Source organism: Typopeltis vanoorti, chromosome 9, assembly GCF_054136105.1.
Source record: "Typopeltis vanoorti isolate ZY-2024b chromosome 9, IOZ_Tvanoo_1.0, whole genome shotgun sequence".
Lineage (NCBI taxonomy): Eukaryota > Metazoa > Arthropoda > Arachnida > Uropygi > Thelyphonidae > Typopeltis > Typopeltis vanoorti.
Window position 1 is genome coordinate 2,226,451 of NC_143557.1, and position 24,338 is coordinate 2,250,788.

A 24,338-nucleotide genomic window follows, 5' to 3' on the forward strand; every position below is an offset into this window, starting at 1 on the left:
TCCATCCTTTCTCCCTAAGATCCTCTGTCACCTTATCCCTCCACCTGAGCTTGGGCCTGCCTCTTTTCCTCCTTCCCTCCAACTCCATATACTCCACTCGTTTACCAACATACTCCTCACCCTTCCTCTCTACATGTCCAAACCACCTCAGCCTACTTTCTTGTATCTTCTTGCCAATTGGTCCCACCTTAACCGTCCCTCTGATGTAGTCATTCCTTATCCTGTCCTTTGTCACACCACTCATCCATCTCAACAATTGCATCTCTGCTACCTCCATCTTCCTCTCCTGTGCCTTGGTTATAGGCCACGTCTCTGCACCATGGAGCATCACCAGCCTCACCACCACCATCTTATACAGCTTTCCTTTCCTCTTACAACTCACTCTCTTGTCGCACAGGACCCCGCTCATCTTCCTCCAATTCATCCAACTGCATGTTATTTGGTGCTGTATTTCCTCATCAAAGTCACCATTCCTCCAAAAAATCGACCCAAAGTACTTGAATTTCTTCCCTGAAATTAGCCTTTCACCCTGGAGTCGTATGGCCATATCCTCGTCACTCCCCGTTGACATATATTCATTCTTCACCCAGTTAATTCTCATGCCTCTCTCCCCTCCAATGCCTTTCTCCACTCTTCCAGGGTATTTTCAAGCTTCTCTCTCTGGATGATTCACATAGAACACTGTCGTCGGCAAACTGCATGCTCCATGGTGCCTCCTTCTTGACATCCTGCACTAGTACATCCATGACCAGGTCAAAGAGGTAGGGGCTCAGAGACCTTGGTGTAGCCCTATGACAATGGGGAACCGTTCTGTCATGCCAACACTAGACCTGACCTGAGTTTCTGTTCCCTCATACATCTCCTTCACCAACCTCACGTACTTCTCCGACACCCCCCTTCTTCCTCATACACCTCCAGTACCTCTTGCCTGGCCACTCTGTCGTATGCCTTTTCCAGGTCTATAAACACCATGTGCAGATCCACTTGCATCTCTATATATTTCTCCATCAATCGCCTTAGTGCAAATATTGCATCCGTTGTCCCTCTTCCTGGCATAAATCCAAACTGCTCCTCACCAATTTTCGTTTCCTGCCGTAACCTTGCTTCAATTACTCTTTCCCATATTTTTAATGTGTGTGTGACATCAGCTTGATTCCTCTATAGTTGCCACAGTCTTGAACATCTCCTCTTCCTTTGTAGATTGGGACGAGAATACTTTTCCTCCATTCCTCTGGTATCTTTTCCTGTTGGGCTATTTTCCCTCATCAGATCCCATAACATATCCATGCCCTCACTGCCCAAACTTTTCCACACTTCCCCAGGTATCTGGTCTGCCCCCACAGCCTTTCCATTCTTCATTTTTCTTAGTACCCAATCCACTTCCTCTCTACTTATGTCTTGCACTTGTCTCTCATTTGCCTCTCCATCCTCACACCTCTCTCTCGGATTCTCCTCATTTAGTAGTTTACGGAAATATTCTTTCCATCTTCCTCTGATTTTGTCCTCCTCTTGTATGCTACTCCTGAGGCATCCTTTATCTGCTTGACTGATGTTATGTCTTTCGAGGCCTTATCTCTGGCTTTCGCTATTCTCAACAACTGAGCTTCACCACCGTTTCTCTCCAGTTCTTCATAAACCTCATCAACTGCCCTTGCCGCAGCTCTCTTTGCATTTTCTTTGCTAATCTATATACCTCCTTGTCGGCTCTAGTTCCAGTCATGTCCCATTTTTTCTTTGCCTCTTTCTTTCCCTTGATCTCCAACTGCACCTCCTCATTCCACCACCATGCCTCCTTATCCTCAGGCAGTCCCTTTCCTGATGTTATACCAAGCACCTCTTCTCCAATTTTTCTAATATTCCGACTATTAACGTCCCACCATTCTTTCACATCCTCTGGTAACTTCATTTCTTTCAATACCTTTTCTTTAAACTTAGGCCTTCCTTGGGCCTTCCTCTTCCAATTTCCACCACTTTATTCTCTTCTGTATCTACCACTTCCGTCTATTCTTCTTTTCCCCTTTTATATCACAGTCTACCACAACCAACCTGTGCTGTACCGCTACACTTTCTCTATTAATCACTTTACAGTTTTTCACCTCCTTCAGATGTTTCCTACGGCACATAATATAGTCAATCTGACTCATTCTATCCCCACTCTTATAGGTTATCAGATGCCCAACTCTCTTCTTGAACCGCGTGTTAGCTATAGCCAGATCGAAGGCCACAGCATATTCTATGATTCTTTTACCTTCTTCATTTCTTTCACCACTACTCCAACCCCCATGTACCCTTTCTTCACTGCTTCGTCACCTTCCTACATGCCCATTCAGATCTGCTCCGACAATCACTCTCTCTCACCATCAGGGATTCCCATTACTACTTGGTCAAGTTCTCTCCAGAATGTCTCTTTCTCCTCCTCATCACAACCTACTTGTGGGGTGTAGCCACACACTATAGTAGCCACACTTCCTCCCATCTCAAGCTTAATGCTCATAATCCGATCATTCTTCCAGCACACCTCGCAGACTTCACCCTTCAGCTCCTTATCGATGATAATTCCAACTCCGTTTCTTCCCTTCTCATTCACACTGCTATAAAACAGTTTATATCCCTCTGCCAGCTCCTTTGCTTTATTGCCCTTCCACCTTATCTCCTGCACACACAAGATCTTCAGCTTCCTTCTTCTCATCATGTCCACTATCTCCCTACTCTTCTCATTCGTCGTACCCACATTCAGTGACCCAATTCTTACTTTACACACACTCTCTTTCTGTTGGACTCGCTTCTTTAGCCGAACCCGTCCTTGGTTCAGTAGCCCTAGCCCACTTCTCACAGTCCTCGGGCGACAGAACTGCACATCGCTTACGGGGGACGCCCTAGCCGTGGTCCTTTCTCTGTTATCCAACATTTCATCATTGGTTTTAGCATGGTTTTTTTATGGCCGGATGCCCTTTCTGATGCCAAGGGACCAGCACTGAGAAGACTAATTGCCCCCCCCCCCCCCCCAGTGGCTGGGTTTCCCACCTGAATTTTATGAGTAGTAAATACATTTTACCTTCTGGCTGATAACTTTAATATCATAGACATTTTTATTAATTTATCTATATATAAAAGATGGTTCTGTTCATGTTTTTACAATTAAGCATAGATAATACATTAATTTCAGTATAACAGTGCCTGTTTTTTTTTTGATGTTGTCATATTGTTTGTTACTAGTGATGAAGAAATGAATTACGAAATATGGATGAGGGTCAGGAAACAAGTAATCATAATGGGGGACTTTAATTATCTGAACATTTAATTGGGTAGCTGTGAAATCTCACCAGAAGAATGAAACTGAATTTATCAAGTTGTTCTGTAGACATCTTCTGGTATTGAGAACACGTGTTTAACATAAATAATGAGTTTATTAAAACTAAACATATATAATCCTTGAAGTTTCGCAAGTTGTCAGACTTACATCATCACGGGTATTAGATTACAAAAAGTTGTACAAAAAAAAGACTAGAAACAATTACTTTTTTATTTCAGTTATTCATTCATGTTATTCATGATCATTTATTCATGATCCATTATTAACAGTTATTCTGATAACGATGTTATCAGAACTTCACAATTGGTACATGAAGTTGGTACGTTAGCTAAGTTTATGAATGTCGCATTCAGAAAAGTTTACATGCTGAACTACAAATCAGAAAATTATGACCACCTGAGGAGTATGCTTGTTCCTGTGCCATGGTGTCAGTTGTTGGAGAGATTTATATAAAAAAGATGATGTGGAATGAATATCATGTGTACAATGATGATGTCAGTTGTGTAAATTATAAATAGCAGGCTAGAAGAGTCAACTGTTGTATGGAAAAGCTGAGCCTATGTATGAAAAGAAATTGGCTCTCCAATCTAAAGACAACCCAAAAGAATTCTATCGTTATGTTGCAAGTAAAGGGAAGAATGAATTGAAAGAATAACTCTAAGGGTACTACAAAGCCTGATGTATCCAACCATTCACCTGTCAGTATCTCTGGAGCAGTGGTGAAAGTTTTGGAAAAGTTGGTTAATGAAATAGGTTGACAAAGAATTTCTACTTTGCAGGTAACAGCATGGGTTTACTAAAGGAAGGTCATGTTTGACCAACTTGTTCACATTCTATGATATATTACAGCTGAATTGGACAATGGAATTAGAAATGGATGCACCATAATACTTCTGGATTTTGCTAAGGCTTTTGACAGAATACAGCATGAAAGACTTCCATAAATTGAAGAGTATGGAATTGAATTATGAAATATTGATATGGATAAGAGGATGGCTGACTGACAGATATCAAAAAATAGTATATGTGTGTGTGAGGGGGGACAATGAGAGTCTGCAAGATTTAATGTAACAAGTAGCGTGCCACAAGGATCAATCCTTGATCCATCATTAACTGTTCCCTAACTGTACTTAATTTCATATCAGTGTGTTAGGCTCTTTGTCCTGTTTACAATCAAGTAACTTGGCTTCATAGAAATATTAATTAATATTATGATAGAATAGTTAATCATATCTAAATGTTCTGTCTGTCAGTTGTTTGTTTTTTCTGACATAGTTTGTCTCCCATGTGGGATGAAAAACCCGTGTGGGGGAGAGTAAGATTACCTCCCACTTATGTATGAGACTGTCTAATTCACCTGCAGCCAAAAACGCTCTTATAAAGATTCTTCAAGTCCTCTTCTTCATTTGTGTTTACAGCCAAATGAGCAGGAGGCAAATTTTCTACATTTGGCTTTTTTTGAGTTGGATTTGATATTGTTATTATTATTATTGATGTTATAAGCTTCTGGGTAGGCCGAGCATTAAGCTGAGGCTTTTGACTTGAGCCAATTGTGCATGCTGAATGTTTTGATTCTGAACATATTTATTGACATTTTTGGAGAAGCTTGAATATAGGTTGTAGTCAGATGAAAGCCTTAATTTCGGCAGGGGTTATTTCTGAAGCATCTTTTATATGCTTCAGAGCAGGTGTTTGATACTGAAAATGGAAAAAGTAATTAGAAAAGAGGAATAAAATTGTGCAGATAACCCAGTTTGGTACCACAAAGGACATTAGACTGAGAATGGCTGAATAGTGGACATTGCATAAAAGGAAACTTGGATAAGGTATTAGTATCAGTAGGAGAGCTAATCTCAGCAGTGTGTGTTTATATATATATATGGAAATTAATAAAGTTTGAATGACCAAACACTGAGAATAATAAAGAATGGGGTTTAATGGGAACACTACTAGTTTCGTTGATAAAACAACTTCTTCAGGTGTCTAACTACAAAGAATTATATACACAAAAAACTACAGAAACATTACATAATAACGACAACAGATCTAATGTAAACTGTGGTACAGTTTAAACTGGATTACGTCCAGCTGTATATAACTGCGTGCAAGAGATATCGTGAGAATGCCAGAACTGGATAGCAGAAATGTGTGTATCAGATAAATTGTAGCTGAGGCTATTATTCAGGTGGGTTGAATCGAGTGAAATTGTTTTATCAACGAAACTAGTAGTGTTCCATTAAACCCCATTCTTTATTATTCTTGGTGTTTAGTCATTCACACTTTATTAATCTCCATATCATTTTTCACTGAGTAAATATGAATTCCAATATATATATATATATATATATATATATATATATATATTTATTTATATTTATATATTTATTTATTTATATTTATATGGAAGAAGAAGTGCTGGTTAAAAAAATGTCTAGGCTGTTGGGATGAGGATTAACCAGTATTCTAACAGCTAAATGTACATTCTCTTCTTGATCTGTTGAGTTAGAAAGTGAATGGAGCTTGAGTTGAAAACATTGATGTTCCTGAAGAAGATGATCTCAGTGTTTGAATAATTAGTGCTTCCTGCATAGGTGTCATACTGGAACTCCAGTATATATATGTATAAACTCTATATATAAAATGAAACTCACATTCAAAGACAATAATCAATTGGTCACTTTTCATGTATCTGACATGTTCTGTATGTTCTATTCACTGATACTATTCTTCTGTTACAGTAGTCTTTCTCAAACTGCAAGGTGCGACCCCCCCCAGGGAGGGGGGGCGAATACCTTGAAAGGGGGGACGTGGCATACTTTTTTCGACATATCGATACAAAATTAATAACGGAAAACTCACGTACAAAGATTATTTAATAGTATAATTTTCGCCTGTGTGTGCATCACAGGCATCTTCAGTACATATTAAGCTCAAATTAAACAATAACTGACAATTCCAAAAATCGTCAGCTAAGTAGCTAGTGTAAGATAACTAAAAAGGTCAATAAATTTCCTAACAAAAAAAAAAAAAAAAAATCTATACAATAAAAAGTTAGGAAAGATTAGCTGATTTGTAAAGTACTATCTCCCAAAAAGGGACAGACTTAAGCCGTCGGATCTGTTTAAGTTAGGAGAATGAAGTAAAGTTTCACATGTTTCTTTATAAAGGCGTTCCATGAGGAACCGACTTTTGTGAAGGACGCTTGTCTTTCTCCAATGAACTCTATGTCTAGTGAAGATGGCATGTTCTGCAAGTCCAGACATTTCAGGTTTAAAGTATTCAATATAAGATTGGTGTTCTTCTAGCTGAATAGAGGCAGATCTTTCTGTTTGTCCGAAAGAAGATAATCCACAAGAGCACGGAATCTGGTAGACACCTGGATAATTAAGATGTGGAAGCTTGTCCTTAGGAGAAGTGATGGCTGCCAGTTCACTGGAGTAGTGACCATAGAATTACCTGTAGAATAGATGCAAATGTAGAATCTGTGCCTGTGAGTCTGTAAGTGAGGGATCATCAATGAACCGAATTGCAATTTGATATTTGTATATAGTGAAGAATTAGTTGGGTGTAAAATGCACTCTTGATTGAAAGAGAATGCTAATTTTCTTGGATGCTTAGGAGACTATTGATGTGATGTATTTGTGTCAGGCAAAGAGATCTAATCGTGTCTGGTGATTTGTGCATTACTGAGGATAAGGGTTGGTGAAATGGGGATCTCTTTTGCATGAGAAAAGGCAAGCCTCTATTTTGGTGACATTGATCATAAAAGGTTGCCCTCATTCCACCAAAGAATAGTATGTAGATTAATGTTTAAGGCACTAGTTGTTTGAGAGAAGCAATATCAGACTGCATACCTGCAGTGAGGAGGATAAACCAAGTGGGAGTTAAGTAGGGTTATAAAGTAAGAACTGCAAAAAAGAAAATATTGTGGAGGGAATATAAACAAAAAAAGTGATCAGCATACTAATGAGCAGTACAGGCAACTAGGGTGATTAGTATGACAAAAAAAGACTGAAACAGATTATCAGGTAAAATAGCTAAGCAGACAAAAGCACATCCAATAGATTTTTAAGTTATGTAGGAAGTAAGAGGAAAAATTAAAATAATAAATTTTTAATGCCGATGGTAGAAAGATGGCAGATGAAAAAGAAATAGTTGAGTTGCTCAGGGATTACTTTGCAAAGGTATATTATCAAAGTGGAGATTTTGCAGTCACTGACAGAGGTTGATGTGAGAATTGAGGTAGATGAACAGGAGGTACTCAGAATATTGAAAAAAAAAAAATCAATGTGAATACAGCAGTGCAACAGATAACATGTCATCCTGTGTGCTACATGAATGTGCAAGCGAATTGTCTGTGCCTCTGATGTTGTTCAATCAAAGTCTTATATCTGGTTAGGTTCCAAGTGAGTGGAAAGAGGGTAAGATAGTTCCATTACATAAAGTCGCTCCAAGACAGAAGTAGCAAATTACAGACCAATTAATATCTGAGCACTGGTAACGAAGTATTGGAAAGGTTGGTTAAAGGGAAAATCCAACAGTAGGTGGATGGTGATACGATACCCTATACTAAGCAGCATGACTTTATTCAAGACAGGTCCTGTCTTTAACAAAATTACTCACATTATATAATAGAGTGACAGCAAACTTAAATAAGGGAAATGGCTACAGCATGAACTGCTGGACTTTGCAAAGGCATTTGATAGAATACCTAATGGAAAACTTAAGTTCTTGCAAATAGGAATGGGTATGTAACTGGTGACATGGATTGGTTGGTGGCTGACAGAATGACAGACACTAGAGAGTAGTATATGATGGCATGGAATATAAGAGATGTGTGATTAGTGGAGTACCTCAAGGTTCTGTACCAATACCACTACTTTTTTAATTTGTATATCAGTGATATAGGAAAATATTTAAAGTGGAATATTCTATTGTTTGCTGATGATGATGCAAAACTGGGAGGGGGTGGGACAATAGTTGATAAAATTGATATAGATATCCTGCAGAATGATTTAAATAAATTGACAGGATGAATGATAATAATTGTCATATAATAAATTTAGTTTAATCCTTTATCCAAGTGTGAGCAAACAAAGTTTGCGCCAGAAAATATCTTCAGGAGGGTAAGGTAGTACAACACCGGGCATCTCATAGCAAAGGTGAACCAAACTAACATCCCTCCTATCTCAATATCTCCCATAATGTTTTCAGGTGCAAACTTTGTTTGCTCACACTTGGATAAAGGATTAAACTAAATTTATTATAGTCTAACCAAGTGAAAAATAAACTTTCAATAATAATTGTCAGTTTGATGCAAAATGTAAGGTTATGCACTTCGAGTTGAAAAGGTTATATACTGTGTATCACATTAATGGTACTGGATTGCACAAAATTGATGAGGCTAGGGACTTGAGGGCAAAGATGAATGGAAAGTTCAGAGGGCATATTGAAATTATAGAAAAATTGTGTTTCCCTAGGGCAAAAATTAATCATGTTAGTCATGTCATATGGATGCAGAAAGATAAGGCAGAAGAACTAATTGTCTTAGTTCGCACTAATGATCTGAGAGGTGAAAAATATTCTCTGCAGGAGGATGTGAAGGAGTTGTTGATGAAGTCAGAAAGAAGAGCAAGAAGGTGAAGATTGTAAGTCTCCTGTCACGCTATAATAGAAGCAAATTATAGAGGAGGGCATTGATACTATACACATAAATTTGCAGGTTGTGCAGAAGGAATGATATAGGATTTGTAGATCTATGGTCTGAGTATGATGGAAAAAAGGATTTTTATATACTGACAAACTGCACCTAAAGTTTCAATGTTAGGTGTCTAGAGAGAGCTTTGTTCACCAAGCTCTCTCTAGACACCTACCATGCAAAATGCAAATTCAGGAAAACTTAAACAATTAGGGTGGATGCAGGTGAATGTGTTTTGAGGTGCCCATGAGGTGTGAGAATGACCAACAAATCTGGAATCTATTCTCACAAGCAAAAATATTGAATAGGATAGTCAATCCAGGAAGACAAAAAAGTGTTGATACCTAAAGGGGCACTACAGTTTCTGTGTACTAATGCCAGAAGTATCAGGAACAAGAGGAAGGAATTTTTTGCATTGATTAGTGCAACCTTGCCAAAAGTTAAAGACATTAGTGAGAACTGTCTAACAGCAGATGATGTAAGTAGAGGGATAGAATGTGAAGGGATAGTGTTTTTAGGAGGATAGAGAAGATAAAATAGGGGGGGATAGTACTGACAATGATAGCAGATGAATTGCAGCCAAAAAGAGTAAGAGACAGGCAGGAGGGTGGCTGTTCATTTGAAGCAATCTGGTGTGAGATGAAGGCCAGTAAGACAAAATATACATTTGGTTGTTGCTATAGGCCAGGGAGCTCCACAGGTGATTGGAAAGACATGCATCGCCAAATTAGTACAATGGGTACAGGTCGAGTGATTATTACGGGAAACTTCAACTATAGAGATAGGGACTGGAAGGAAGAAAGATCACACAGCAGGAAGGATATAGAATTTATGCACCCGCTAAAAGATTATTACTTAAGGCAGCATGTGATAGAGGGAACCAGGGGTGGGAGACTATTGGACCTGGTCATAGAATCAGAAGAGCTATCGATAACCAGCTTGAGTTTAAGCTTGAGCTGCAAAAAAAGAAACAACTATGGAGAGAATTTAAGGAGAAAGGTGACCTGCAGGCACATGAATGGTATAAAGCACAGGCCAGAAGGGTAACGAGTGTGGTAAGAAAACAAAAGCGGATTATGAAAGAACATTAGCCATACAGGCTAAAGAGAATCCCAAACAGTTTTTTCGATATGTGGCAAGTAAAAGAAAAAATGTATATGGCAGAATGATTTTAAAGAATGCCGATGGTAAGGAGGTAGCCAAATCAGTTGATATAGTCGAATTACTGAGCGAGCACTTTGTAAGAGTATATCATCCAGGTGGTGACGTTGCAGGAATGAATGAACCAATAGCTTATACGGGAATTGTGGTGAATGAGTGGAGGTGAATAGTCTATTACAAAACCTCAATATCAATACATTTGTGGGACTGGATGGTATACCAGCTCGTGTCGTACGTGAAGTGGCTAAAGAATTGTCAGTGCCCTTGACAATTTTGTTTAATTTGAGTCTCGGGTCTGGGTTAGTCCCAAGGAGGTGGAAAGAGGGGAAAATAGTTCCACTGCATAAAGGTGGTTCCAAGACTGCTGTTGTAAATTACCGACCGATCAGCATATCAGGAATCGTTGTCAAGGTCTTAGAGAAATTAGTCAAGAAAAGAATACAGGATAGATGAAAATGGGATACTGTATGGGGGACAGCATGGTTTTGTGAAGGGTAGATCATGCCTCAGTAACTTGCTCATGTTTTATAACACAGTGACGACTGAACTGGATAAGGGTAATGGGTTTACAGTGATTCTACTGGACCTTGCTAAGGCCTTTGACAGGATACCACATGGAATTCTAATCAGTAAACTGCAGCATATGGGGATGGATATAGGGTTGGTGAGATGGATAGGAGGGTGGTTGATGGAGAGATATCAGTGAGTGGTTTATTCAGGAGTAGAGTCCAAAAGACAGCCTCTAACTAGTGGTGTGCCGCAGGGTTCTGTTCTTGGACCACTACTTTTCAATTTGTTCATTAAGATATAGGAAAGGATCTGAGAGGAAGTGTTCATTTGTTTGCTGATGATGTAAAGTTGGGTAGAGCAATAGCGAGTGCACAGGATATCAAAATTTTGCAAGATGATTTGGATAGTTTGGAGGACTGGGTTAAGGAGAATAGATGTCAATTTAATGTGGCAAAGTGTAAGGTTATGCATTTTGGGGTGAAAAGATTAGCAGCATTATATCACATTGGTGGAACCGTACTCCAGGAGATTGGCAATGCCAGGGATTTGGGAGTGTTGGTGGATAGGGAGCTGAAGTTTAGGGGGCGCATTGCAAAAGTGGCTAAATCAGCTCATCAAATCACTTGGTTGCTGAAAAATACTTTAACAAGCAGAGACAAACAGGTTATTGTTCCTCTTTATCGAGCCTTGATAAGACCCCATCTAGACTACTGTGCCCAGATATGGGTGCCAGGGTTTCTTCTTGATGGGGAGGAGGTAGAGAGGATCCAGAGACGAGTGACCAAGATGATAGCAGGTCTATGGAATGAAGCTTATGAGAACAGGTTGAAGATTTGTGGGTTGCAGAAAAGGGATGATATGATTGAGACATTCAAATTACTGAAGGGTTTTTATAAGATTAATTCAGAAGATATTTTTGAGAATAGGACTTGTGGTGGGAAGACTAGGGGCCATACATGGGAGCTGGGCAATAGTGTGGTTAGCATGGATGTTAGAGCTAGGTTTTTTACTTGGAGAGTGGTGAATGAGTGGAATAAGCTGCCAGAGTCTGTTGTGGATGCCATGACTGTGAATAAGTTCAGGGCGAGGTATGATAGATACTGTGTGAATGTCGAATAGTTGTTCTTAACATGATGTTAGGGCCTCCCTCAATGAGTCTGTCGACTCCTTGGAGTTGCCCGTAATAATAATAATAACCAAGGTGGCAACATTGCCTCCAATTAGTGGAAGTGACCATGCTGTCTTGACTTGGAAGATTGCAAAACATGACAAATATTCTGTCAAGACAAATATTCTATCAAAAAAACACTGGCAACTCATTCCTTTCATGCACAACTCTCCAAGCAAAAAATCTAGTCCTCATACTCCTACTTACCTCACCTTTACTCAACTTCCAGGGATGACCTCTTGTTCTGTGCCCTATTTTTTTTTTATTTATTTTGTGTGTGGTTCTCCCCTTTCCTCAAATGCCCCTTAGGACTGGTTGAACTCTCCTTCTGGGGGATTAAGTATGTATTTTATGACTGTAGATCCATGTGTGTGTTCATGGGCTGGTTTGCTTGTTCTGAGGGACAGAAAACCCTCCACCTACATGCGATACAGGCTAACTCACCTTTAGTCAAAAGAGACCAGATAAAGGTTCCTCACATCATGGATGGGAATTAAACTAAGGTTTTTTTCAAAACCAAAGGACTTCATCTATACCGACTGAGCTACAGAGGCCCTGTACCATCTAGCCAAGTTCTGAAACATTTCTCCTGCATGCATCCTATAAAAAAAATCCTGTAAGTAACTTAAATGTTTCTATTATATACCCTCTTTTTACCTATCATCCAACTTCTGCAATTCACACACCCTCAATCTATCCTCATAGGGAACAGTCCACAGACCTCTCACCACATCCTCATCCCCAAGATTATTGTGCTCACATCAGGAGAAAAGACCTGAGCACAGTAATTCAGATATGGATGTATTAAGGCCTTATAAAAATAATAACAAATTCCTTATCTCTACTTGTTAGTGTGTTCTTCAAAGCCAAGTTAATCTTATAAGTTACCTTAGCAACCTTACTAATATGCACTCTAAACTCTCTCTCTTGGAGCAGAGCTATTGCGACAAAGCAGATCCCTAGTTGACAGACTCTCATAGTGGAATGGCCATCATAAATGTTGGTTAGCTCCAAATCCCCAATAAGCAGTTCTGGACCAAAGCGAGCATGTCTGGAAGTCCTAAGATGGCAGCCCTGTCACCAGACTAGGCTGTGGATAATTGGTAACCAGCCCAGCTGACCAATTCTTATATTTGCAAATTTCAAGGGGGGGAAAAAAACCAGACAGCCCAAACAGATAATGAAACGGAATTGGAAAACAGGACTGTGAACTGGATACGGATCGGAAGTAAACATAAGAGGCATCAATCACAAGATTGAAGAAATACAAAAAGCCCTAATAGAAATGAAAATAGAAATAGCAGTAATTTTAGAAACAAAGAAAAAAATCAAAGGAGTGGAGTAACCAACAAAAAATGAGCAGCTGCAGGTATAGCCATCATGATCAGTAATAAATGAAAAAACAAAATTAAATCAGTTAACTGGATCTCTTGAAAGAATAATAATGGCTAGACTTAAATAAGAAATTTATTAGGATCATAGGAATATATGCACCTGAAGAAGGGAAAAAAATCTGAAACAGAAGGATTCTATAGAAACCTCCAAAATTTTAATTTAGAACACAAATAAACAAGGTTAATTTGTTAATTATTGCAGGTGATATTGATGGTTGAATTGGATCAAACACATTTAAACATTTAATAGTTAATCAAGGAGAAAACACCATAATTAATAATGGTAGAGAACTCAGAGAATTTGTGGCCTACAACAGTTTGAAAATCACCAACAGCTTCTTTAAACATAAAGATATTGATCTTTATGTTTCCCATGTATACATAAATATACATGGGAAGCCATGATATTTATGTATATCATTCACTATATAATAGTGGGGGAAAAACTAAAGAATATGGCAAGAATTTGGAAAGTATACAGAGGATGCAATATTGACTCAACCATTATTTATTAATCAGTACTATTAAGATCACAAACCAGAGAAATAGAAACAGTATAAGAACACAAAAACACAGGAAAAATTTAAGATAGAACTGTCACAGCAAGATAGTATCAGAGAACTATATCAAAGAAGACTTGCAAACCTGTAGACTAAAATACACAAATACTATTCAAGAAAAAATGAAAGAGTTTGAAAACAGGAACCAAACCTTGGAGATTCAGTGGAAAGCCCTGAAGAAAATCCTGATTGATTCAGCCGGAGAGGCATGTGGTGAGGTTGTCTGCAAGGATAGAAAAATCAGAACTCCATGATGGACACAGGAAGTTAAAGAGGCAGTGAAGGAAAAGAAGAAAGCATATCAAAAGTTCCTGGCAAATAAGTCAGCTTGTGCTCTTAGAGAATACAGACACAAATGTAAGAAAGCTACACACTGTAAAACTAGCTAAAAAAAAGTCATTGGAAGACTTTGGTAAGAACACTGAAAATAAATATCAAGAAGTGGCAAGGTATTTTGGAGGTTGTTGAAGAAGTTCAGAAATGGAGGAAATAGTGCTGTTAAAGGAATTGGAGATGATAAAGGTGACATGAAAACTGAAGAAAAAGGTATCCTTGATGTATGGAGTAATTACTTCAAAAAATTGCTAAATGAAACAAGTAGTGATGACAGCACAGTGGTAAAAAAACACTGACCAGGCATGCAACTAGAATACATATCCATACTTGAAGCAGAAACAGCCATCAAAAGCCTGAAATGTGGAAAGCCAATAGGAGTGGATGATATTTGACCAGAAATGCTCAAGTATGGAGGTATAAAAGTCTTACAGTGGTTGCACTGCATAGTTCAAAAGGATTAGACAGAGCCCTTCCTGGTAAGATTAACACAACTATACTTGAGAAACAGTTGAGTAGGATTGTGGAAGAAAAGCTTGGTGAAGAACAAGCTGGATTCAGGCCAAATAGAGGCTGTCAGGATCAGATTTTCACTTTACATCAGATAGTTGAGAAATCATGGGAATATAACAAAGATCTGTATTTAAATTTTGTAGATCTGAAAAAGTCACATGACAAGGTGCCATGAGAGAAGCTATTCAAAATGCTACAGTTATATGGTGTCAATGGGGCATTATATCAAGCAACACTTAGTCTTTCTTTGAGTTGTAAGTCTGCAGTTAGAATTGAAGTACAGGAAGATGGTTTAATGATAAATATGGTGTCAGACAAGGATGTACATTATCCCCTCTGTTATTCATTATCTATATGGATTACATTATGAAGGAAAGTGGTATTAAACCTGATATCAAAATTGGAGATGTTAATCTCAGCTGTTTGCTTTATGCAGATGAGGTTATATTTCTAAATAAATCTGCTGCAAGTCTGCAAGATTCCCTGACTTAATTGAATAGCTGTTGTAATACATATGGTATGAAGGTCAGCATTAAAAAAATAAAGACAATGAAAATAGGCAGAAACATTGAAAATATCAACTGCATTGTGAATGGAGAACCTCTATATAGAACAAGGAAAACATTTCAGCTTTAACATCTTAGGCACAGTTTTTAGTGAAGGAAGATGGTAAATTAAATATAGAAATAGACAACAGAATGAACAAAGCTGGTATGGTAGGAAGTCAACTGAATAAATTTATATGGAATAAGAAGAGAAATTAGCCAAAACACTAAATTAGCTGTATACAAGACAGTTTTCAAACCAATTTTAACTTATGGATCTGAGAGTTGGGTCAGAAGTAAAACACTTATCCTAAAACTAGAGGCTGCAGATATGAGAGTTCTGAGAAAGATTAGGGGCATGAACAGATGCCATCGTATCATCATATTAAAAACAAGGATATTAGGAAAGTACTTGACATTGTCAGCATCCAGGAGTGCATTAGAGCTAATCTCAGGTGGTATGGTCACTTAAACAGAATGGGAGACGAAAGATTAGCAAAACAAGTGTTTTCTGCCAGGTTGTCAGGAAAAAGACTCAGTGGAAGACCAAGATATAGGTGGATTGATACAGTATAAAGTGCCTTAGAAGTAGTCAGAAATATAAGATCTTATAATATTGGAGTCCTGACAGGTAACAGACTGATGTGGAGGAAAATTGTAGATTGGAAGTTAGTAATGATGTTGGTTTTTCATGTAATACTCTGATATCCTGTACACCCCTTGAGGTTATATACCAGGAATTTGATGATGATGTTGACTTGCAAATCATACAAAGAAAATAAATGAAGATAGAAGATATGGAAAATGAATGGGAAAATATTAAACAAATAGTAAAACAAGCAGCATATGAAGCCATAGGAACAAAACTGAGAAGAAAACGGAAAGGACTCAGAACCTGGAACCCAGAAATCGAACCTTTAATATGTAAGAAAAAAGAAACGTACCTTAACTGGTTAAATAACAGAATGATAGGAAATGAAACAGAATATAAAAGAACCAGAGCAATAACAATAAGAGAAACCAGGAAAATCAGAAGACAAGACTGGAAAAAATTTGTATCAAAATTAGAGCATGTCATAAATAGCCTTAAATAAAGAGCTATAAAATCATTAAAAAAATGACTCAAGAAACAAAAGATAATCTGCAATTAGAAGGTCCCACCCCACAAGAATGGACCAATCGCTACATCCAGCTTCTAAACAATAATAATCAAATTGAAATAAAATATCATCATCATCATCAAATTCCTGACATGTACCCTCAACAGGTACAGGATATGATAGTACTACATGAAAAATTTACATCATTACTAACTTAATAACTTAACATATATAAAACCAACAGTAATAACTTTAATGAATTAAAAGTACAAATATTTCGTACTGAAAGTAACAGTACATCATCAGTGTAGAACAAATAGTTAAAGGAATGGAATACAGAGTACAGACCAGTCGGTGGATCAGCAATTAAACTGTTGCCGGTCCAGAAGATTAATTAAAGTAATATTAAATAATTCTTTAAAGATAATTATTTGATTGATGATTGCATAAGATAAGAATCTCCCAAACTTTTAGGGGGGAGAGAGAGACAGTAATTTCGATTCGAATTCGGTCGATGCAAAAGGGCTTTACAATTTTCTTTAAAAAGGCGTTCATAATTAAACCTGCATCTGTGGAGCAGACAAGATTTATCCCACTGGATATTATGATTAATGTCAATGCTATGTTGTGCTAGACCAGACTTATGTGGTTTCATGTATTCGATATAATACTGATGTTCCTTCATTCTTTTTTCCACAGAACCGCCTGTTTATCCAAAGTATGATAAATTACATTCACATGGTAAAGATAATTATTTAAAGATAATTATTTGATTGATGATTGCATAAGATAAGAATCTCCCAAACTTTTAGGGGGGAGAGAGAGACAGTAATTTCGATTCGAATTCGGTCGATGCAAAAGGGCTTTTACAATTTTCTTTAAAAAGGCGTTCATAATTAAACCTGCATCTGTGGAGCAGACAAGATTTATCCCACTGGATATTATGATTAATGTCAATGCTATGTTGTGCTAGACCAGACTTATGTGGTTTCATGTATTCGATATAATACTGATGTTCCTTCATTCTTTTTTCCACAGAACCGCCTGTTTGTCCAAAGTATGATAAATTACATTCACATGGTATCTGGTAAACACCAGCCAATGATAGAGGTGCCAGTTTGTCTTTTGTAGATGGCAAAAAGAAATTTTGAGAAATTTTGTTAATGGGAATAATATGATACTTCTTCAAAATTCTGCCAATAGGTTCTGAGATGCCTGAAATGTAAAGGATTGGAATTCTGCGGTCTGTTGAAGAATCCTAAGGTGTTGGGGCATAGGAGTCAATTATCTGCTGGATTTGATTAGGGTTGTAACCCTGATGTCATTATGTCAATGATGCCTTTGTTATTTGGCCACATGCTGAAGAGGAACTTATCACATTTCTACAACAGATAAATAGCCTTCACCCACGCATTCAGTTCACCATGTAAAAAGAAAATTCTGGTAGTTTACCATTCTTGGACATCCTCCTTACACGCACATCCGCTGGTACTTCGTCTGCAAGTGTCTATCAAAAACCTACCTTTACTGGCAGATACAGTCATCAAAAGTCTGCTCATCACACCTCTCAAAAAATCGGCATTATCAAATCTTTAATTAATAGAGCACATAAAGCGTGCTCCTCTCCTTTAAGCTTACAACAAGAACTTTTCACTATAAAAAAGTTAATAGAATCTAATGGTTACAACTCTAATCAAATCCAGCAGATAATTGACTCCTATGTCCCAACACCTCAGGATTCTTCGACAGACATCAGAGTTCCAATCCCTTACATTTCAGGCATCTCAGAACCTATTGGCAGAATTTTGAAGAAGTATCATCTTATTCCTACATATTTTCCCATCAACAAAGTTTCTCACTTTTTGCCATCTACAAAAGACAAACTGGCGCCTCTTTCATTGGTTGGTGTTTACCAGATACGATGTGAATGTAACTTATCATACTTTGGACAAACAGGCTGTTCTGTGGAAAAAAGAATGAAGGAACATCAGTATTATATCGAATACATGAAACTTCATAAGTCTGGTCAAGCACAACATAGCATTGACATTAATCATAATATCCAGTGGGATAATGCTTGTCTGCTCCACAGATGCAGGTTTAAATATGAACACCTTTTTAAAGAAAATTGCAAAGCCCTTTTGCATCGACCGAATTTGAATTGAAATGACTGTCTCTCTCTCTCCCAAAAGTTTGGGAGATTCTTATCTTATGCAACCATCAATGAAATAATTATCTTTGAAGAATTATTTAATATTATTTTAATAAATCTTCTGGCACGTGGCAACAATTTAATTGGTGATCCACCGACTGTTCTGTGCTTTGTATTTCATTCCTTTAACTGTTTGTTCTACACTGATGATGTACTGTTACTTTCAGTACGAAATATTTGTACTTTTAATTCATTAAAGTTATTACTGTTGGTTTTATACATGTTAAGTTATTAATTTATTTTGCCACAGGTACCTCTAAAGATTAGAATCATTACTAACTTCCTATCTACAATTTTCCTCCAAATCAATCTGTTACCTGTTAATGTTACTTCAACATTATCAGTGCTTATATTTCTGTCTTCCAAGGCACTTTTTACTGTATCAATCCACCCTATATCTTGGTCTTCCTCTGGGTCTTTTTCCTGCCAACCTGGCAGAGAACACTTGTTTTGCTAATCTTTCCTCTCTCATTCTGTTTAAGTGACCAGTTAGCTCTGCTAACACATTCCTTGAAATAAAACAAGTAATAAGTTAAGAAAAAAATGAAGATCCAATACAGTTTAATGATCTAAATAAAATATTGGAAAAACTACAGGAGAAGATGGAATAAATTCAGAACTATACAAATACAGCTCTAAACCATTTCAACTATGATTAATTAAATTCCTAAACAGAATGTGGGAAGAAGAAATATCCCACAAGAAAAGACAGCAATAGTCATAAATATATTCAGAAAAGGAAACAGAAAGGATTGCAGAAACTACAGAGGAATATCCGTATTAAATAAGTGCTATAAAATATATCTAGATATAATTAAAAGTAAATAACACCATGGGCCGAGGAAATTATTGGAGAAGAACAATGCCACTTTAGGAAAGGAAGATCCTGCACAGATCTCACACATTTACACTCAAACAAATTATAGAAAAAAGAATAGAATTGAACCTGCCAACATATATGGCCTTCGTGGATTATGAGAAAGTATACGATCAAATTAACAGAACAAAATTAATTAATATACTGAGTGAATTGAAAGCTCCACCACAAACCACCAAAGCAGTAGCAAAAATAATTGAAGAGAGCTATATTAAAATTAATAATGAAATAACGAAAAAAATTAAAACCAATAGAGGTCTCATTCAAGAAGTTGATTATCACCAATACTCTTCAATATATATATGTGTGTGTAGGAAGTTTTTATATATATATATATATAAATATGTAATAATTTTTTTAATTTGGGGATATTGTATATTAGGATAACCAAGTAATTTTATAAACTTGGTTTGTGTTTAAATTAAGTTTGTGCCTGAAACAAAGTTCAAGTCTAAAGATGTTACAACACCAGGGCAACTCATTGTAAAGGTGGGTAAAGCCCTGATCACTATTCTTAGTATTTTCCCATAATGTAAAGCACATCTCACTAGAAGATGTATACTGCAATGCATTATGAGTGGGGTCACTACCCAGACCGGTTTCAGCCTTTTTTGAGGTCTCCTCAGTGAGTAGCTAGACCCTAAATTTTTATAGGTAAGGTGATAAGGTTCCGTATTACTAAAAGCTTGGTATTTAGGGTCTAGCTACTCACTGAGGAGACCTCAAAAAAGATTGAAACCGGTCTGGGTAGTGACCCCCCCCCACACCCATAATGCATTGCAGTATACATCTTCTAGTGAGATGTGCTTTACATTATGGGAAAATACTAAGAATAGTGATCGGAGCTTTATCCACCTTTACAATGAGTTGCCCCTGGTGTTGTAACATCTTTAGACTTGAACTTTGTTTCAGGCACAAACTTAATTGTTTGCATACTTGGGATTAGGAGTTAAAATAACCAAGTTTATAAAATTACTTGGTTATCCTAATATATATATATATATATATATATATATGGAAAAAATTTAAAGAGACTGGTGGTAAAACAAATCATAGGAATTAATATAGGAAATAAAGAATTAACCAGCCTTTTGTATGCTGATGATCAAGTTATTTTTGCCGAAAATGAAGACCAGTTACAGAAAAATCTACACATACTGCACAAAACAATAGAACAGTATGACATGAAAATCTCAATAAATAAAACAAAATCAGTAGCATTTCGAGGTAAAGAAATTATAAGATGCAAACTAGTCATGTACAACAAAGTAATAGAATAAATGAACAAATTTAAATAACTAGGAAATTACTTAAGCCCAATGGAGAAATTGACATTGCATATAAAAAGCAAAAATTCCTAGCAGTTCATTGGAACTTTGAGCAGACAATTCAGAAAATGGATGTCTAGAACAACCCAAATAATACTATATAAAACAATAGCCAAACCAATTCTGAAATATTGCATTGAAACATGGACTTGGGGAGAATGAGATAAAAGAAAAGTGGAAGCTGCAGAAATGAAGTTCCTCAGACAACTCTCAGGCTATTAAAGAATAGAGAAGATAAGAAATAAAGATATAAGAAAACAATTATCCATAATTTACATGACAGAAGACATCACAGACTATAGAAAGAACTAGAAAAACCATGGAAAGAATGAATGAGTACAGATGGCCAAATATTACCTGGAAATATAAATCAAGGGGACATTGATCAAGAGAATGACCCAGGAATAGATGGGCAAAAGACTTTTTAAACCCTTGAAAATGCTACAGGCAAACAATTACCTAATACGGGAAGTGAAGAAGAAGACTTCAGCTCTTTGTCTACCACACCCATTCCTTAATCACTAGTTCCATCAATGTGGTACTCAGCTTGTAATCGATTTATCCCAAAATGCATCACTTTACATTTCTCCACAATAATTATCTTTTGCTTATACTGACTGCCTATTTAAATCATCATGCAAGCTCTACACATCCTCTCAAATAACTATTACTCTAACTTTGCATCATCAACAAACAACTGAATTTTCCCTTTCAGATTATTCCTATATCATTTATGTACAAATTAAACAGTAGTGGTCCTAGCACTTAATCTTGCAGCACGCCACTCATTTTCCTGGATTCTGGTCTTCCACATATCACTTTTTGATATCTGTCCAGTAGCTGCCCCCTCTCATCCACATAACCAGTGTCATATTCATCCCTATTAGTTCTAATTTGTGCAACAGAACTCCACACTTTTGCTTAGCATGTGGTTTTCTGTCACAGACCTTTGCAAAATCATCAGGTAGCCACTTTCTTTATCCACTTCAGCTGTCACTCTATTATAAAGAGTTAGTAAATTTCTAAGGAATAACTGACCCTTCACAAAGCTATGCTGCCCATCATAGAGTATCATATTCTTATCCACCCATTCTTGAAATCTCCTTTTGACCAATTCTTCCAATACTTTTACCACCACTTTTGAGAGCAATTGGTCTATAATTTTCTACTGAAGTCTTAGAAACCTCTTTATGCAAAGGAATTATTTTACCCTGTTTCTAATCCCTTGGAACTGAACTAGAACTGAGACAAATTAAAGAGCCTAGTAAGAAGCATTGTCAGTTCTTGCACATTCTCGTAAACTGCAAGCTTATATCTCATATAACCCCACATCTATATTTCATTGAGATTCTGCAATATCCTGAGAACCTTCAATTTATTTACCTCTGTTCCCACACTAGTCTGTCACATATGTAACAGCATTAACCTCACTTAGATAATATACCCTTGCAAAGTGGTCACTCAGTAGCCCACAGTTTAATCTGCTTCTCTCATCTTGTCACTATCAGCACTCATTAAGATTATCCCCTCCTCTAACTTGCCAAAAAACAAAAGAACTTGTGGATTTCCTTTGGCCTGCTTAGCTAGTTTCTTTTTGTAATCTGATTTTGCCTTCCTCACCATACTGGCCACCTTTCTTGCCTGATCCTTCTACGCTTTATGAGTTTGATGGTCACCTTTCTCCTTCTATAACCTCCACAGCATTTTATTCTTGTACGCTCATTCTTAATGATTCATCTAAATCCTATCTGATTTACCCTGCTTGCCTTAGGTATACAATTTAATATTGCTTCATCTAGATGTCTCTTAACTATCTCCCATGCACTATTAGCATCCTCCTAAGCTTGTCATAGACTGAATGATAAATGCACGTAAACACAAGAAAGATATTTAATTAACCAGATATTTCGGTCTGGAAATAGCAGACCATCCCGAGTGGTATTACAAGAACAGTTATAAAAAAATACAAGAGTATGAAACGGAATATTTTGAAGTAGAGACATGAAAAAAAAATTAATGAGTAATCTTGATTAGACTTTCCCAGATTTTTGATATAGATATACAGTCATTATGATTCAGGTTGGGATGATGGAGCAAGGTCTCCACGCTTTCCTTGAACAAACGTTCAAATCTATGTAAGAGGTGAGCCCTGGACCAAAGGATGTTGTGGTCAGTTTCAATCCCATGCTGAGCCAATCCAGACTTTTCAGGTTTGTTGTGAAGAATGGAGGATTGATGTTCTTGGATTCTTTTTTCAAAAGAACGTCCAGTCTGTCCAAAATAGGATAGATCACAGTTGGACAGACTGGACGTTCTCTTGAAAAAAGGGGTCGGGGTGCTCTGCACCCCGACTGCGATGCAGTAGAAACTTTGAGAAGCGAACGTGCCACCACCACGTTCGTTGCATTCGATGATCGAATAAAAACCTGTACACCCCTTGAGGGTACATGGCAGGAATTTGATGATGCTGATGATGATATTATAATCATTGAAGGCTGTCATGATTAATCAGATTGCTTGATAGTTAACATGATGTTCTAAAATATGTAAACTGGTGTGAAGATAAAGGATGTTAGTGATGCTGTAAGTATGCGAAGAAAGAAGCAAACGAATTCTTGTGGATGGCAAAAATGATGTGAAAGGTGAAAAATATGCAATGAGAGAGTTGTTATGAAAGAATTGTTAGTAGAAGCAAAAATGATGAGTAAGAAAGTAAAGATTGTGAGTCTGCTGCCTTGGTATGATAGGACAGAACTGAGAAAAAAAGAGCCATGATTGCTAATGAGTCAATGAGAAGATTGTGCAATAGGAATAGTGTGTAGTTTATTGATGTATGGAGTGAATTTGATGAATGAAAGACTTATATATGCACAATGGACTACATTTAACTGATTTTGGAGTTAGATGTTTGAAGAAAGTGTTGTTTATTGAGAGTATGGTAGTGCAATATCAGAGATATTAGGGAGGATGAAATCAAGCAGGTGTATTGCCACCCCTGTGATTATGCAATGCCAAATAGGATTTCACAGGTTTCTGATTTGAATGTTTGGTAATGACATCATAACATTAACAGTGGATACAAAGGGATGTTGAAATGCATGTACACAAATGCAAGAGGATAAGGGTGAGGAGTTTTTGGCATTGGTCTCCACTCGATTTGGCCAAAAATTATAGGCATCAGTGAAACCAGGTTGACTGAAAATGACATGGTTATGGAGATAGAATGTAAAGGGTATTGTATTTTCAGGAAGGATAGAAGGAACAGGATAAGAAGTGGGGTATTGCTGATGATAGCTGAAGAACTGCAACCAACAAAATTCAAAGTTAAAGAGGATTTTAGGTCTAAGAGGAAATGGTTCATTTGAAGCTATGTGGTGTGGGATAGAGGCAAATAGGACAAAATATTGTGTTGGGTGCTACTATCGATCAGGTGGTCCACAAGAAGATGTAGGTTCCATGTATTGGCAGATTAGCACAATGGGTGTAGGCCAAAACATTATTATGGGAGACTTTAACTATGAGGACACCTGTTGGAGAGAGGAAGGGAGCATGGCAAGATGGAAGCAGGATTTATGCAGTTGCTAAGGGATTACATGAAACAACATGTTATAGAGAGGACAAGGGGT

At 37.2% G+C, this 24,338-nt stretch overlaps 1 protein-coding gene across 3 annotated transcripts in view; it reads left to right on the forward strand.

Annotated features, from left to right (window-relative positions):
- Marf1 (meiosis regulator and mRNA stability factor 1-like protein) overlaps window positions 1-24,338 on the forward strand; it is a 655,603-nt gene that overhangs the window by 63,954 nt on the left and 567,311 nt on the right. The window lies entirely within an intron of this gene.